Genomic DNA, 14,884 nt, shown 5'->3' with positions numbered 1-14,884 from the left:
AGTATATACGTATATGCATTTTGTGATTGGCTGATGGCTGTCACATGATACAGGGGAAGGGGAAATTGGATTAACTTTGAAATTACTACTGCTCATTTCAATTTCAAACTAAGTGTTATTGCATTATTATTATTGTTTTGTGCATTTGTCAATTATTCAATTCTACTGTGTAGAATGATCCTTTTAGTCCACCGCCTCTAAGGACCATTTGTTTTTAACTTGTGGTTTACAGGCTTGCATGAGTGACCGGCATCTGAAGGGCTCTGGTCTGGTGTAAGGTGTTAAGTGAGAGTTTGTGGTGTGGAATCCTTTATGTAGATACTATGCACACTCTTACGTACACTTCTGCTAGAGAACCTGATGTGGCCCAGGTTGGCTAGAGAGGTGCTAGGCACGAGAGCTGTTAAATTGCCAGGGAAGATCCAAGGATGTGGTCAGCAGCAGCCAAGGTCAGCCAGTCCGATACAGAGGGATAAGGCAGAGTCAGGGAGGCCAAGGTCATTAACGGGAAGACAGTACATCAGATAATAATCAAAATCAGAAGGCAATAGACAGATCAGAGTCCCGGCCAAGGTCAGATTAGGGTGAATCAAATAAATGTCAAACTAGAAGGGGCAAGCAGAATCAAAGTCAAAGTGGGAAGCCAGATTTCGAGGAGCCAGAAGACAACATGTAGCACAAGGCAGATAACAGGTAGCAGAGAATGAAGAAGCAGAAACACCAAGGAGGGTAACTGGAAGCTGCGGTCACCAATGATTTGTCAATAGAATAACCAAGCAAGGAATGAAATGTTTTAGAGGCATCATGTTGAGCAGATATATCACTTGATTGGTTGCTGTCTCTTGGTGCACACACTAAGCCACCAATGGCTTCTTTAAATATTAGAGTGGTCTTGCGCACATGGTTAACCCTTAGCACACTTCCATCAGCAGGAGCAGAAGAGGCTGAAGGGATTAGAGTGGTTGATGCAGATTTTGGTTTCAACAGCGTGCCTAGACATAGCACGCTCAAAGACTCCTCAGAAGACAGCATGGTAGGAACTCCTGTACAGAAGAGGCTCGGCTTTAGAACACACAGGTAAATATGGTGTTGACATCTACAATTACTTAGATATGGTGTTGACATCTACAATGGCTTAGATATGGAGGCATATTTAAGAAATGTCTTGCGGACCTGATCCGACAGTGCGGATCAGGTCCGCAAGACATCACTGAATTTGGAGAGCAATACACTGCTGGTGCAGCAAGAGCTGCTGGTGCAATGCCGCTCCCTGTTGAATGGGCCGCCAGCAGGGGGTGTCAATCAACCCGATCGTACTCAATCTGGTTGAATTGTGGCGATTCCTGTCCGCCTGCTCAGAGCCTGCTCAGGGTTATGGAGCAGCGGTCTTTGTGACCGCTGCTTCATAACTGCTGTTTCTGGCGAGTCTGAAGACTCGCCAGAAACACGGGCCGTCAAGCTCCTTTCGGAGCTTGATAGATAGGCCCCATGGTGTTGACATCTACAATGGCTTAATCATGATTAAGGGAAGGTATTCCCAAAAAGTCGCTGCTATGTTTGTGTGCTAAATAAATCCTGTTATCCACCATTTGCTGCTATCCTCTTTGAAGTTCCATATTCCATTTAAGGTTGTTGTGGTGACCTTGGCTTGGCGTGCAGTGGCCTGAAGTGCTGGACTGGGCCTTTGTCTGTTTAGATATGGTGTTGACATCTACAATGGCTTAGATATGGTGTTGACATCTACAATGGCTTAGATATGGTGTTGACATCTACAATGGCTTAGATATGGTGTTGACATCTACAATGGCTTAGATATGGTGTTGACATCTACAATGGCTTAGATATGGTGTTGACATCTACAATGGCTTAGATATGGTTTTGACTTCTACAATGGCTTAGATATGGTTTTGACTTCTACAATGGCTTTGAATGGGGGGGGGGGGGGGTTATCAACAGAGTTACAGGCCAGTGGACCGGAATGCACACCAGTCACTGATAGCAAAAGGCTTCATTGGTTATTCTATTGACACTGATTATTTTGGAAAACTGTCTATGTTCTCATATTCTGACCTCAGTTTCATGTAATATTCTGGTTATATGTAGCATCCAGAGAATTAGAATGTTATATAATGATTTTATTAACTGATCTCATTGAATGAAAAAAAAAAATGTTATAATCAGTAATCAGTCAGTTGCTAAAGGGAGGTTACAAACGTAAATAAACTATAAAGACAACTAGTCTTACTCTGAGCACCAGTGAGGTCAAAACACATTACAAACTCTACTGACGCACACTCAGGGATTTAGCTCCTTGCAGCTCCTTAGCAATGCCCTTGGTGAAAAATAAATACAAAAAATAGCAACTAATAATAATTTAACTGTTGTAAAGGATAATCTTGCTTCCTTAACAATGTCAAATACTCAATTCAGAACCATTAAACAATTAAGGGCTAGATCATAAGTGGAGCAATAATTTATTACAAGTGGCTGGTTATTGCTACTGCAGATTTCTGTTTAATTTTATAAATGTGCCCCAAATGCCCCCAAAATACAGTGTAGTGTATTGTATTTTATTAAAAAATAAAATACTGTAACTGTACTAGGCAGTATTTTGGGACTAAAGTTGGCGGAAGTGCTTTGTTAGGGAAAAAAACAGCACTGAAAAGTGTGTTCCAAGTAAATATGGAAGCAAGCACAATGCCTCCTAGTAATGCGAATGTGAGCTTGAGTGCGCATTGTGCTTAACTTGTAATGCCAGCACACATTAGCATACACTTGTATTACTCAGTGGAGCGCTAATATGGCTTGCATACTCTAGTCCTGAATTATTTGTCATGTGCATATGATCTAAAACGGGAAAAAATATATAGAACATGTTTTCTGATTAATTAATACCTGTAAATGCATTTCTCCTTATTTCTGGAGTATTTTTAAAGATTGAATAGTGTATATATATTTTTAATGTAAATGCTGATCTGTAAATCTAGCCATGCAATCTCTGATTTCTCTGTATTTCCATATCTACTGAGAAAATAGAATATTGATAGAAATCTAAATTCATCTAATAGAGATACATGGTTGCACCCACCTCATTATTTTAAACAAATTGCTCACTGGCTAATAAAGAAAACTCACATTGTTTTATTGGACGACAAGGAAACACCCTGTTTGACATAAAACAAAATAATTGTATTCAGTACAGGGCCATCCATTTGTAAAAACACAGACTCTACAATATATGTTTAAAATACATTATTTTATATGACACAGAGACAAAAATTATGTTGATTATCTAGATTTAAAGACGCTTGTAAGGGACTTTGTTGTAAAGATGAGATCATAGTCGAAATGGCTTCACCTATACGTTTTGTGACAGTAAAGTAGCCTCGCTGGATATAATGAAACGTGTCTCAAGGGTCCGGGTATGGAAATTCCAAGGAGGTCTAGAGACACAGGGGCCGATTTAACAGTGTCTGCAGCACATCGATAAATGCTGACAGCATACACTGTCGGCATTTATCATTGCACAAGCATTTCTAGTAAAATGCTTGTGCAATACCGGCCCCTGACAATCGGCCGCTAGCAGGGGGTGTCAATCAACCCTATCATATGAGATCAGGCGGATCGCTGTCTGCCGCCTCAGAGGAGGCGTACGAGTTAAGGCTCATAGTCACTATTAATGTTTTGCAACAACTTGGTATCAGTTGGTTAGTTCTGCCCGTGGTTTGTGAACATGATAGCAGATAGCTTAAATCATAAATCATGTGCAAAACTAGCTAAAATGTATGTTGCATACTGCAGTATACATTCTTACTGGCTGATAGAGACATTTCCTTCAGCTTCATAGGTAAACAGAGTGAAATATTGAAACTGAAAAAGAAAAAGTATTTCTAGAACTTGAACATATATATATATATATATATATATATATATACAACTTTTTAGATGCAGCACTAAAATTGCCTTCCATGCCTTGCAAACTTTTTATATATATTTGCTTTAGAAATTAATTACTGCTTTGCAAGATCTCTTTATCCAAAATAAATGTTTCAAAACTATTTAATTCTATCATTTTGTTTGCAAAATTTGAGTTGTTTTACAGTCCAGAGACACACCCCATAGAACCCCACTTGAGAGTTGTTTTTCTTATCTCTTTTTGCTGTAACCAACGGGAAACAGATATAAACACGCTCCTGCAAATAACAACCAATCCTTGTAAAGCGCGTTGGGGAATCAGGGTTAAGAATTCTACACTCAGGTGTGAATTACAAGAAAAGCAGGCAAAATAAATAATGGAAACATTTTTTCATTATACATCATTTATATCCCTTTAATTTTAAAAGCACAAATAAATACTAAGGAGTTTGCACCAATTTTTCACTTTTTTTCAGTTGGCCTCTATTGGTATCTGTCCCTTTAACACTTAAACAAAAGAAGCGTTCTAACTGGCTATCCTGTCCTATTGTACATTATGAGAAGGGCTGTGTTTTTCTAAGCTTGCTAAGACAATGCTGGCACCTCCATCCTATTAAAGGTCACACGCAAAATGTCATTGTGGATGTTGTCTCCATAGGACACAGTTTCCTACAGCTCTCTAAAAATAGCTCCTCTGAATCCCTTGAGAGATTTTCTTTCAGACTGAAGTGGAAAAAAAAATCTGTAAAGGAAATACAGGATGAAATAATGGTTTTCTATAGGGGGAATATGCAATTTCAGGCAAATGATGTGCCCCAGGTTTTTATACTTAAAGTGATGGTAAACGTTAACTATTTTAGTTGCAATATTTGTAATTATAAACTAAAAGATGGGGACTTTCATTCATTAAAGGCGTTGGAACCGCTTATTTTTTTTTTGCTTAATTACCCTTTCATGTTTTCCTATATGTCTCCGTTCCTCTACCCGTAACAGATAGTCTATTTCCTACTTCACTGACGATTTAGGTTGTAGCCAATCGTATTGCTCCCCCTTTGACGTCCAGCAAAGGGGGTTTAATAAGATTGGCTACAGTCTGAATCATCTGTGAAATAGGACATAGCCTATCTGTTACAGGGAGAGGAACGGCAACATATAGGAAAACAAGAAAGGGTCGATAATATTAAAAATAAATAAGCCTTTCCAAAGACTTTATTGAATGAAAGTCTCCATCTTTTAGTTTATAATTACAAATATTGCAACTAAAAAAGTTAAAGTTTACCATCACTTTAAAGGGAAAGTAAACACCTTGTGATGTGTATAGAAAATCTTTAGTTGTGCATAATCAAACAATTCTGCAACATATTTTCATTCATATTTTTCTCCCTTTTCATGTGATTTAGCTCTGAAAATGAAACAATTTCTAATATTCAAAACTTGAAATGCACCCTGCTGATTTTTCAAGGCTAACAGTGCCACATATCTGTCTGATAATAATTGCATATCTAGCTTTGCTGTGTGCTGACTAAAGACCAGATTGGCTCCCCTAAAGAGGGCACATTATGGGCGGAGTTTGGCTATTAAAATACAATTGCAGTAAAATAGAATGTTATTTTATTCTAAAAACATAAACATTGACAATGTTATTCTATAATAACAAAACAGAAATGTCTTGTAATTACATGGTGCTTACCGTCCCTTTAACCCCTGTTGAGACAAATAAAAACAGATTTATCAGGTGTGACTATTGCCCAGCAACCGCCCTGATCTAGAGTTGCTTCGGAATACAATATGTGACATTGTACTCATTAGCTTGTGAGTGTTGTCAGTGCTAGATTTAATTGTTACCTAAATTCAATAGAGCCCTTTGGTGAAACTAATATTCTGCAATAAATACTCGCTGGGGCATTATAGTCACTGCAGCAGCCCTTGTCTTATCATTGTTTCCTTGGTGCACCAATTAAAGCATCAAAAAATCTTCACAATTTTACAGAACAAACTCATTCAAATCAGAAAAAAAAGCCCCTCTATATAGCTGCCCTCCCTAATATTTGCAACAAGAGACAACATGAAAACAGTTTAAGAGATATAAAAAAAATACACAAACCAATCGTGCCAGCCTTGAAACAACAGGTCCACAAGACAGAATATAATTTTACAAGCATGTTCCTGGGTGTAGGGGTTTTAATCATTGGTTATTTGTATTTTTTCGAGATGTTAGCTGTAGGAACGCTCACTAACAAAATGCTGGCAAAGGCCTATGGGGCAGATTCGGAGCTTGATGCAGCTGTTTCTGCGCGAACCTTCCGGCTCGCCGGAAACAGGAGTTAAGAAGCAGTGGTCTTAAGCGTATGCTGTCGGCATTTATCGATGTGCAGCGGACATGATCCGCTATAGCACTTTCATAAATCGGCCCCTGTATGTTTACTATAGTACATTTATAAAAAAAATTCTACATTTTTCAGTTCATATTGCATTTCTTGTAAAATTGATCTTAAAATCATAAGTGTCTAGAAGGGGACAAAAGCCCCTCCCCCAGTATTTTTGAATCAGGTTCCTTAAAGGGACATGAAAAACAAAATGTTTCTTTCATTAGTGAGATAGAGCATGCCATTTTCATGGACTACACAGCTTGGGTATTGATGGCCCGAGAGTAAGGACTTGTGGCCTTTCACTACCATTAGAAAGAAAACAAAATGTATTGTTACCTGATAAATTCCTTTCTTTCTTGGTAGTAAAAGTCCACAAACCCACCCAATTTTTTTTCTGGTTACGTCAGTCCTGGTTTGAACCTCTGTACCCTACTATCTTTCTTCCTTTCTTCCTTACCTCGGCTACATGTACTACTGGGACGGAAGGGGAAATAGGTGGGATATTTGAGAGCACTGGGGTAAGGTGTCTTTGCCGCCTACTGGACTCTCATTACCAAAAAAGAAAGGAATTTATCACAGATTTTTTTTTTTTTACTTTATTGTCCCACTATTGTGTTGTTTTTTTATCAAATCTGTAACTTTTTGAAGAAACAAAATGTGAAATAAAGAGTTGTTTCTATTTGGTCATAGTTCACGATTGAATTTATCAATGGTTTTTGACTTGTGGTCTGTGGACATTAATAGGCTTATCATTTTGTCTCAAAATTCCCTTTATGACTTTTTTTTATATACAAGGTAATTAATACAAATGCAAAGAATTATTCAAATTTCAGCAAATGTCTCTGTGTCTTTAAATATGTAGAAAAAAAAAAGGTTCCCCTGTGGGGTTCCTTATTACAATGCATTACCCCGATCTAATGAGGTGATTGCCGCGCAGTGTAGAGAGAACCTTCAGAGGTACCTGGATAATCCATGCTTTGCCACTCCCTGGAGTATCAAGATACACTTTTCTTTAAGTTCATACATGTCTCTCAGGAAACATAAAGTACAAGGCTATGGCGTCTTTGCAATGGTCCTGACGCGTTTCGAAAGTTCAAACTGTGTATTCCTTTTTCATCAGAAAAGTTTACCTTGATAGTGTCTGACTAATCTTAAACTCTGCACTACACACACCAAATATCTAATTGAGGTTATTAAATGTGAACACAATGCTTGCTAAATTCAAATGTGTTTTAAATGATACAATAAACATACAGTGTTGCACTATTTGGATTGTGTTTCTGCTCTCTTCTATGGAAATAACCACACCTAGTGAGAATACTACCATACTCCAGGAAGTGGCAAAGTGTGGATATCCAGGTGCCTCTGAAGGCTCTCCCTATACTGAAATGTAAGTGGAACCCAACAGGGGTACCTTATTTTTCTTCTACAAATTTAAAGACACAGAGATTACATTTGCTGAAATTTGAATAATTCTGTGTATTTGTATTTATTGCCTTGTGTATTTGCCAACATGTTTATTTCTAATGAATAGGCATCCTTAGCTCTGTATTTGATTTATACAGGCCCATTTATCAAGCTCCGTACGGAGCTTGAAGGGCCGTGTTTCTGGCGAGTCTTCAGACTAGCCAGAAACACAAGTTATGAAGCAGCGGTCTAAAGACCGCTGCTCCATAACCCTGTCCGCCTGCTCTGAACAGGCGGACAGGAATCGCCGGACATCAACCCGATCGTATTCGATCGGGTTGATTGACAGCTTCCTGCTGGCTGCCGATTGGCCGCGAGTCAGCAGGGGGCGGTGTTGCACCAGCAGCTCTTGTGAGCTGCTGGTGCAATGTTAAATGCGGAGAGCGTATTGCTCTCCGCATTTAGCGAGGTCTTGCGGACCTGATCCGCAGTGTCGGATCAGGTCCGCAAGCCCTTTGATAAATGGGCCTGATATTGTCTACGTATGTTGTGTATACTGCACTGGGAGAGTATAAATAATATATAAAAAGGATTAGCAGTTTTTTAGAATATCCATATATAGTTTACTTTTTAACATGTTAAAATATTATATATTAAAGTAATAATTAATTAACTCTAATTCTAACAATGTGTGGTTTTAAAAAACACAAAGTAAATTGTATTAACTAAAAATAAAATTTTGGCATAGATATAAATCAGTACATATTTCAAAATATATGTGCTTGTCTATTGCAGCTGAGTCGATCCCAGGTGAAGATTCATTTTGAGTTCAAATTTGTGGTGTTAACATTGAGTGATAAAGTGTTAAACATTTAAAATATATTTTGTCTTCCATGTCCCTTTTAATTGACTGATAGAAGACCCTGTTTGCATATAAAACTATTAAATTATGTTTTTTCGTTAGTGGTCTAACAAACAGAAAATTGTGTCTTTTTTGCAGCATGAACTGTCTATATCGTGCTACCATTAATTCAAATGGACAGGAAACCCCAACCTTTGCTTTTATGATTTGGATTGAACATACAACTTTCCAATTTACTTCTATTATCAAATTTGCTTCATTCTTTTGTTATCCTTTGCTGAAGGAACACCATTGCACTACTGAAAGGTATCTGAATTAGCCAATCACAAGAGACAAATGTGTACATGCACCAATCAGCAGCTAGCTCCCACTAATGTAGATTATGTGCATATTCTTTTTCAACAAGGGATACTAAGAGAACAAAGCACATTTTAAAATGGAATTGCATTGTCTTAAAATTATGCGCTCTATCTGAATCATGCAAGTTTAATTTTGACTTTCCTATCCCTTTAACTATGTAGTTTTCTCTAGATGTCCAGGCTCGTAAATCTTTATTTACACATTAAAAAAGCAGGACTCTAAGGCAAACCAGTATTGTAAGACAGAGAATAGATAAAACAGGCATGTGCCACAGATCTGTCACTTTATGCTTTACAAATCTCCTGCACTATATAATATATACATGATAACCCATGACTGGCAGGTCACCGGCAAATATATCACTTTTAACCTTTTAATGCCGTTATGCCGTTCTATTCCGTCATATTTACACTGGGCTTTAGAGCCGTTATGACGGAATAGAACAACGGCTGTCCTGAAGCCTTCTGTGCTTCCAAGATTTGATCGCGGTCTGGAGTGCATTCCTAGGGTTGTAGGGATGCCCCCCAGACGCGATTCAATAATTGAAATCTTGCGATCGTGTGCACGAGCACTTTAACCCTGTTGCGAAAGGGTTAAAAAGAGGGAAATTACGTTTTTTCCTGATAGCCCAAATAATTCTTACTAGAGACCTAAGTGGTTTGAATATAACAACAAACATCTCCTTTCACACCTTTGATGACAACTGAGCATTGACTTCTTGTGACTAACAGTAGCTATAGTAGCCACATATTATATTCAATGACATTGCACACACATTTTTAGTCTGCTTGCCGGCTGTGATTTAATACATTGAATGTGCTCATCAATGGAGCTATTTTTTCCCCTTTTCTTGTGCATCTCCTATTGACCTAAATAATAGCTCTCAGCGATTTATTATAAAGAGACAAAGGAAGAATAAAATAGACTGTTCTTAATTACCTGCAAGTTGTTAGACTTGGCAGAGAGCGCACTAGGACACTGTAGAAATCATAATGGTTTACCAATTAAAATTTAGAATTGTGGCATTTTCTTAACCTTGATGTATACAAATTATCTCAGAATAACAAAATCCGTCCTTAAAAAGTGCTGAATAATTGGCTATTTTTTAATACAATAATCTTCCTTTCGCTAACGAGCCAGATAATTGTGCCAAACTTGAGAAGATTTACAAAAAGGATTATAATCTTAACAACATAAATTCACATTTAATTGGCAGTCTAATGAGTAAATAGAGCCCGGTAAATGTTGGTCATTAAACTTTGTTTTTAAATTATTTCCCAAATGCAATTTTGATGAGTTATTTGCCTAGATGGGGTCTATGAAAAATGTATACAATGTAATGATGGCAAAAAGGACAGGTCCAGATATAAAGCAGAATAGTAATTCATACAGAAAATGAAATACATTTGAAAACTAACATTGTTTTAATTGCAAGCTATATCTGCTTTTCTAATCTGAAATTAAAGGGACATGAAACAAAATAATAAATTATTGTTTAGATAGAGCAAGTGATTTTAACAACTTTCCCATTCACATCTGATTCCCATTTTGCTTAATTATCTTGGTATATGCTGTTGAAGGAGCAGCAATGTTTTACTGGGAGCTAGCTGAACACATCTAGGGGACCAATGACTAAAGGCATTTATGTGCAGCCACCAGTCAGCAGACAGCTTCCAGTAGTACATTGCTGATCTCGAGCCTACCTAAGTATTCTTTTCAACTACGGATACCAAGAGAACCAAGCAAATTAGATAATAGAAGTCAATTGGAAAGTTGTTAAAAATTACAGGCTCCACCTGAATCACAAAAGAAAGAAAAATTAGTTTAATGTCCCTTTAAAGGATTACTTTCTGTTATAATTTTTAAGCTAAACAACTAACATATTGAAGTTAATAAACATTAATTAAAACCTACTGACCTATATTTTCTCCAAAACGAAGTTTCATAACGTTCTAAAAGTTATATCTTTTATTTGCCGATGATGTCACGTTATCCTGCCCACTATTTTCAGCACTGAGTGTTCAAAATACTTAAACCAATAACTTTGTGTTTAAAGCGCCAATTTGAAACCTAGGTATTGTAAACGGATTGGTGCAGAGCAAAGGATACCCACGGAGTGGGTTTGGAAAACAATTAAATTTGCAGACAAGATTTCTGATATACGGTAGAGATATGTTAATGAAATGCTATTGATAAAAAGTGTATTTGGGGTAGTTAGTTAGTAATAGGCATAGAAAATATTTACTTACAGTGGCCCTTTAATGATTATATAACTGCTTGTTTTATATATATATATATATAGTCTCTGGGTGTATGCAGGTTGCTGAGGTGTCTTCACTGGATGGAGGCCTGAATGTTGGGTATGAGATGTGGTAGTTACCATGTCATGGTTTCATGTCATGTAGGCAAAGCAACTAACTCTTCTTTACTTATTCAGACAGCACATGACATTAAAAAAAACAACCTTTCTAATTTACTTATATTATCTTTATTTGCTTTGTTTTTGTTAGTATCTTTTGTTGAAAAGCATACTTAGGTAGGCTCATGAGCAGCAATGCACTACTGGGAGCTAACTGATTATTGGTAGCTTCACATATATGCCTCGTCTTATTAGCTCGCCAGATGTGTCCAGCTAGCTCCCATTAGTGCTTTGATGCTAAAAGATTCTGAGGACCTAGTGGCTCTCTCCTCTTCCATTATCTTCTTCAGCTACCGCTTTGTATGATTGTTGGTTGTTTGGCTTGATTTATGGACTTGATCCCTACATGTTACGTCTATGCCTGTGTTGGCTCTTGACTTTGGCTTAGAGACTCACTTCTTCTTGTCTCATCCATGACTGCTAAGTTTATACCATCTCCTGACATTGGGTTGCTTAAAGGGACACTGTACCCAAAAATGTAATTTAGTGATTCAGATTGACCATGAAATTTCAAGCAAATTTCGAATTTACTCCTATTATCAAATTATCTTCATTCTCTTGGTATCTTTATTTGAAATGCAAGAATGTAAGTTTAGATGCCGGCCCATTTTTGGTGAACAACCTGGGTTGTCCTTGCTGATTGGTGGATAAATTCATCCACCAATAAAAAAGTGCTGACCAGAGTTCTGAAACCAAAAAAAAAGCTTAGATGCCTTATTTTTTAAAAAATGATAGCAAGAGAACGAAGAAAAATTGATAATAGGAGTAAATTAGAAAGTTGCTTAAAATTGCATGCTCTATCTGAATTACAAATGAACAAATTTGGGTTCAGTGTCCCTTTAATGATTACTCAGCCACATCCTTTCATCTTTTCTTGAGTGAGTAAAACAAGGATTTACAATGGGTTATCACAAACATAGTATTTACAAGCTGTAGACTTGCCCTCTTCATGTGGCATATAATTGTTCTTGGTCTGTGACCGTGAAACAGTTATAATCACTGGCTTTTATCATTTTATTTGCAAATTACGCATGTAAGAAGGATGTAGAGTCTTCCTCTTTATAAAAAAAAACATCAATTATATATGTTATTCCAGTTGGATGTAGAAATATTATTTATGTTAAAGCTAGCAGGAAATGCAGGTTGCATACATAAGTATTCATTGCTCACTGGCAAACAGAGACAGCGTTCACAGTTGTGTTGCTGCAAATTCTTAAAATAAAAGGGTTTATTCAGCACAGGAGCATCAATTTTTCATTTAAAAAGCAAACTCTTAAATATTTTATATGGGACAAAGATGAACATAGTTTTCAATGTCTCTTTTAAACACAATTTATTCTTAAAAAAACTATAAAAACAAAAAAACAACGACTGCCACTTAATATGGACTATTGGGAAAAACTAATTTTAGATAATGACAAAGTTGTGAACTTTAAGAACAAGTACACTCCAAAACATATTTAAAAATATTTTAGGACATTGTAATGTAAAAATTGCATGCCCTTATTTGTTTGTGTGTGTTTTTTGTTTTTTTTGTTTTTTACTATTGACTTACTCTAAATCAGGAGTGCTCAGCCTTGATACTACAGATGTTTTGGAACTACAATTCCCACGATGCATCAGCTAGCTGAGCATCATGGGGAATGTAGTTCCAAAACCTCTTGAGCGCCAAGGCTGAGCACTCCTGCAGATGATTGTTCTTTTTGTGCATGTAATCCTCACCTTAAATACAAAAATATATCTTTATATATGTACTAAACTAATTCATTATGTATATGTTGTATTCCAAGGTTTAATAAATATAATTTTTCTTCATGGCTTTAAATTACATTTATAGAATGTTGATTTATGAATTAATTTAATTTATCATATTTCAGCATTTCATATATTAAATGTTCATATTTATAGGTACCTTTTGTATGTAAAATATTAGAGTCAACATCAATATTAATTATTAATATGATTTTATTTCATGTTTTTGTGCTTTTCATATTTTAAATAGTTTCACCTGTTTAAATACCATTCATAAAAGACATTACCCTTTATGACTAGTAGAGACTGACTAAATTCTGAGCCTGTTAGCTAAATACAGAAAGCAAAATCCCTTAATATGTTTAACCCCTTAATGACCGTGACATACCCTGTACGTCACTGATTGTTAAGGCTTTTTCAGATCATAGTAGCGTGGGTCTTGCTGCAAGCGGCAGGACCACACTATTATGACCTCCCTCCTCACCAGTATCAAAATAGTAATCCCCATTCAAAGACCAGTGACGTACAAGGTATGTCGCTGGTCATTAAGAGGTTAAAGAGGCTAGAAACCCAACATTGTCCTTTGTGATTGAGATAGAACATGCAATTTTAAACAACGTTTAGTTTATGTATATTATCAAATTGACTTCATTCTCTTGGTATTCTTTGTTGAAGGGACATCAATTCAATACTGGGAGCTAGCTAAACACATCAGTGAGCTAATGACGAAAGGTCTAAATGTGCAGCCACCAACCAGCAGCTAGCTCACAGTAATGCATCGGTGCTCTTCAGCCTACCTAGGTAATCTTTTCAACAAAGGATACCAAGAGAACAAATTAAATTACATAATAGAAGTAAAGTGGAAAATTGTATAAAATGACATTCTCTATCCGAATCATGAATGACAAATTTGGGGTTTCATGTCGCTTTAATGTTACAAACTATAATTTTTCAGCTGACAAAGACTTGAATGGGAGCTAAACATATCCTTGTGCTGGTGTAGTCCGGGGAGAGCGTCATGAAAACCCAACCGCTTTGTAAGCTGCTGCCTGATGATATTTTGTTAGCCAACAGCAGTTTAATGGTTAATGAGCAGCCAAAAGCAGTCATCAGAAACTCACCTAAGTGTTTCATTTGTTGTCCAACTGTCACTTCTGATTGGCTCACCGGCCGTGTGTGATTTAACCTATGTGTTTACATAGTTACCTAGGGTCAGTAAGGCAACATTACACGTTCCATTAAATTAGTGCATTTAGTCTGTGCACTTCCATATTCTTTAGCATATTAAAGGGACATTGAAAACCTCTTGCTTTGGTGTAAAAACTGCTTTGTACCATGTTCCCCTAAGAGGATAAAAAACAAATTCTACAATGCCTAAACCTGCTATTTCGTTTGTGGCATTTGCCAGTCACAGTATTTTTATATATATTTTTGGCTTCTGTAGGGATTGTGGGACTTGCACAAAATTGTACACAAAAGTAAGAAGTTTTTTATGTGATTTTAAATGATCGGAAAATGTGTTCAATTGGAAATGAATATAACATCATAGTTCTGCATCACAATATGGCTATTAATAACTGCTGCTGTCTAGCCATATATTATCTGATAGGCACAGGATGATGATGATTCATATAAAAGATTTCTACTATTTGCTTGAAGTTTACTTGTGTATTCAGTTTTATCATTAGCTATTTTTTATAAAATAAATTAGCACTAATTGTGAAAAAAAAAAAAAACCCTCTAATGCCAGATGACTAAAATCAAGTTAAGTAAATCAGCCTGCACAAGTATATCTCTTGG

Source organism: Bombina bombina, chromosome 12 (assembly GCF_027579735.1).
Source record: "Bombina bombina isolate aBomBom1 chromosome 12, aBomBom1.pri, whole genome shotgun sequence".
NCBI lineage: Eukaryota > Metazoa > Chordata > Amphibia > Anura > Bombinatoridae > Bombina > Bombina bombina.
Note: the sequence above shows the minus strand (reverse complement) of the source record.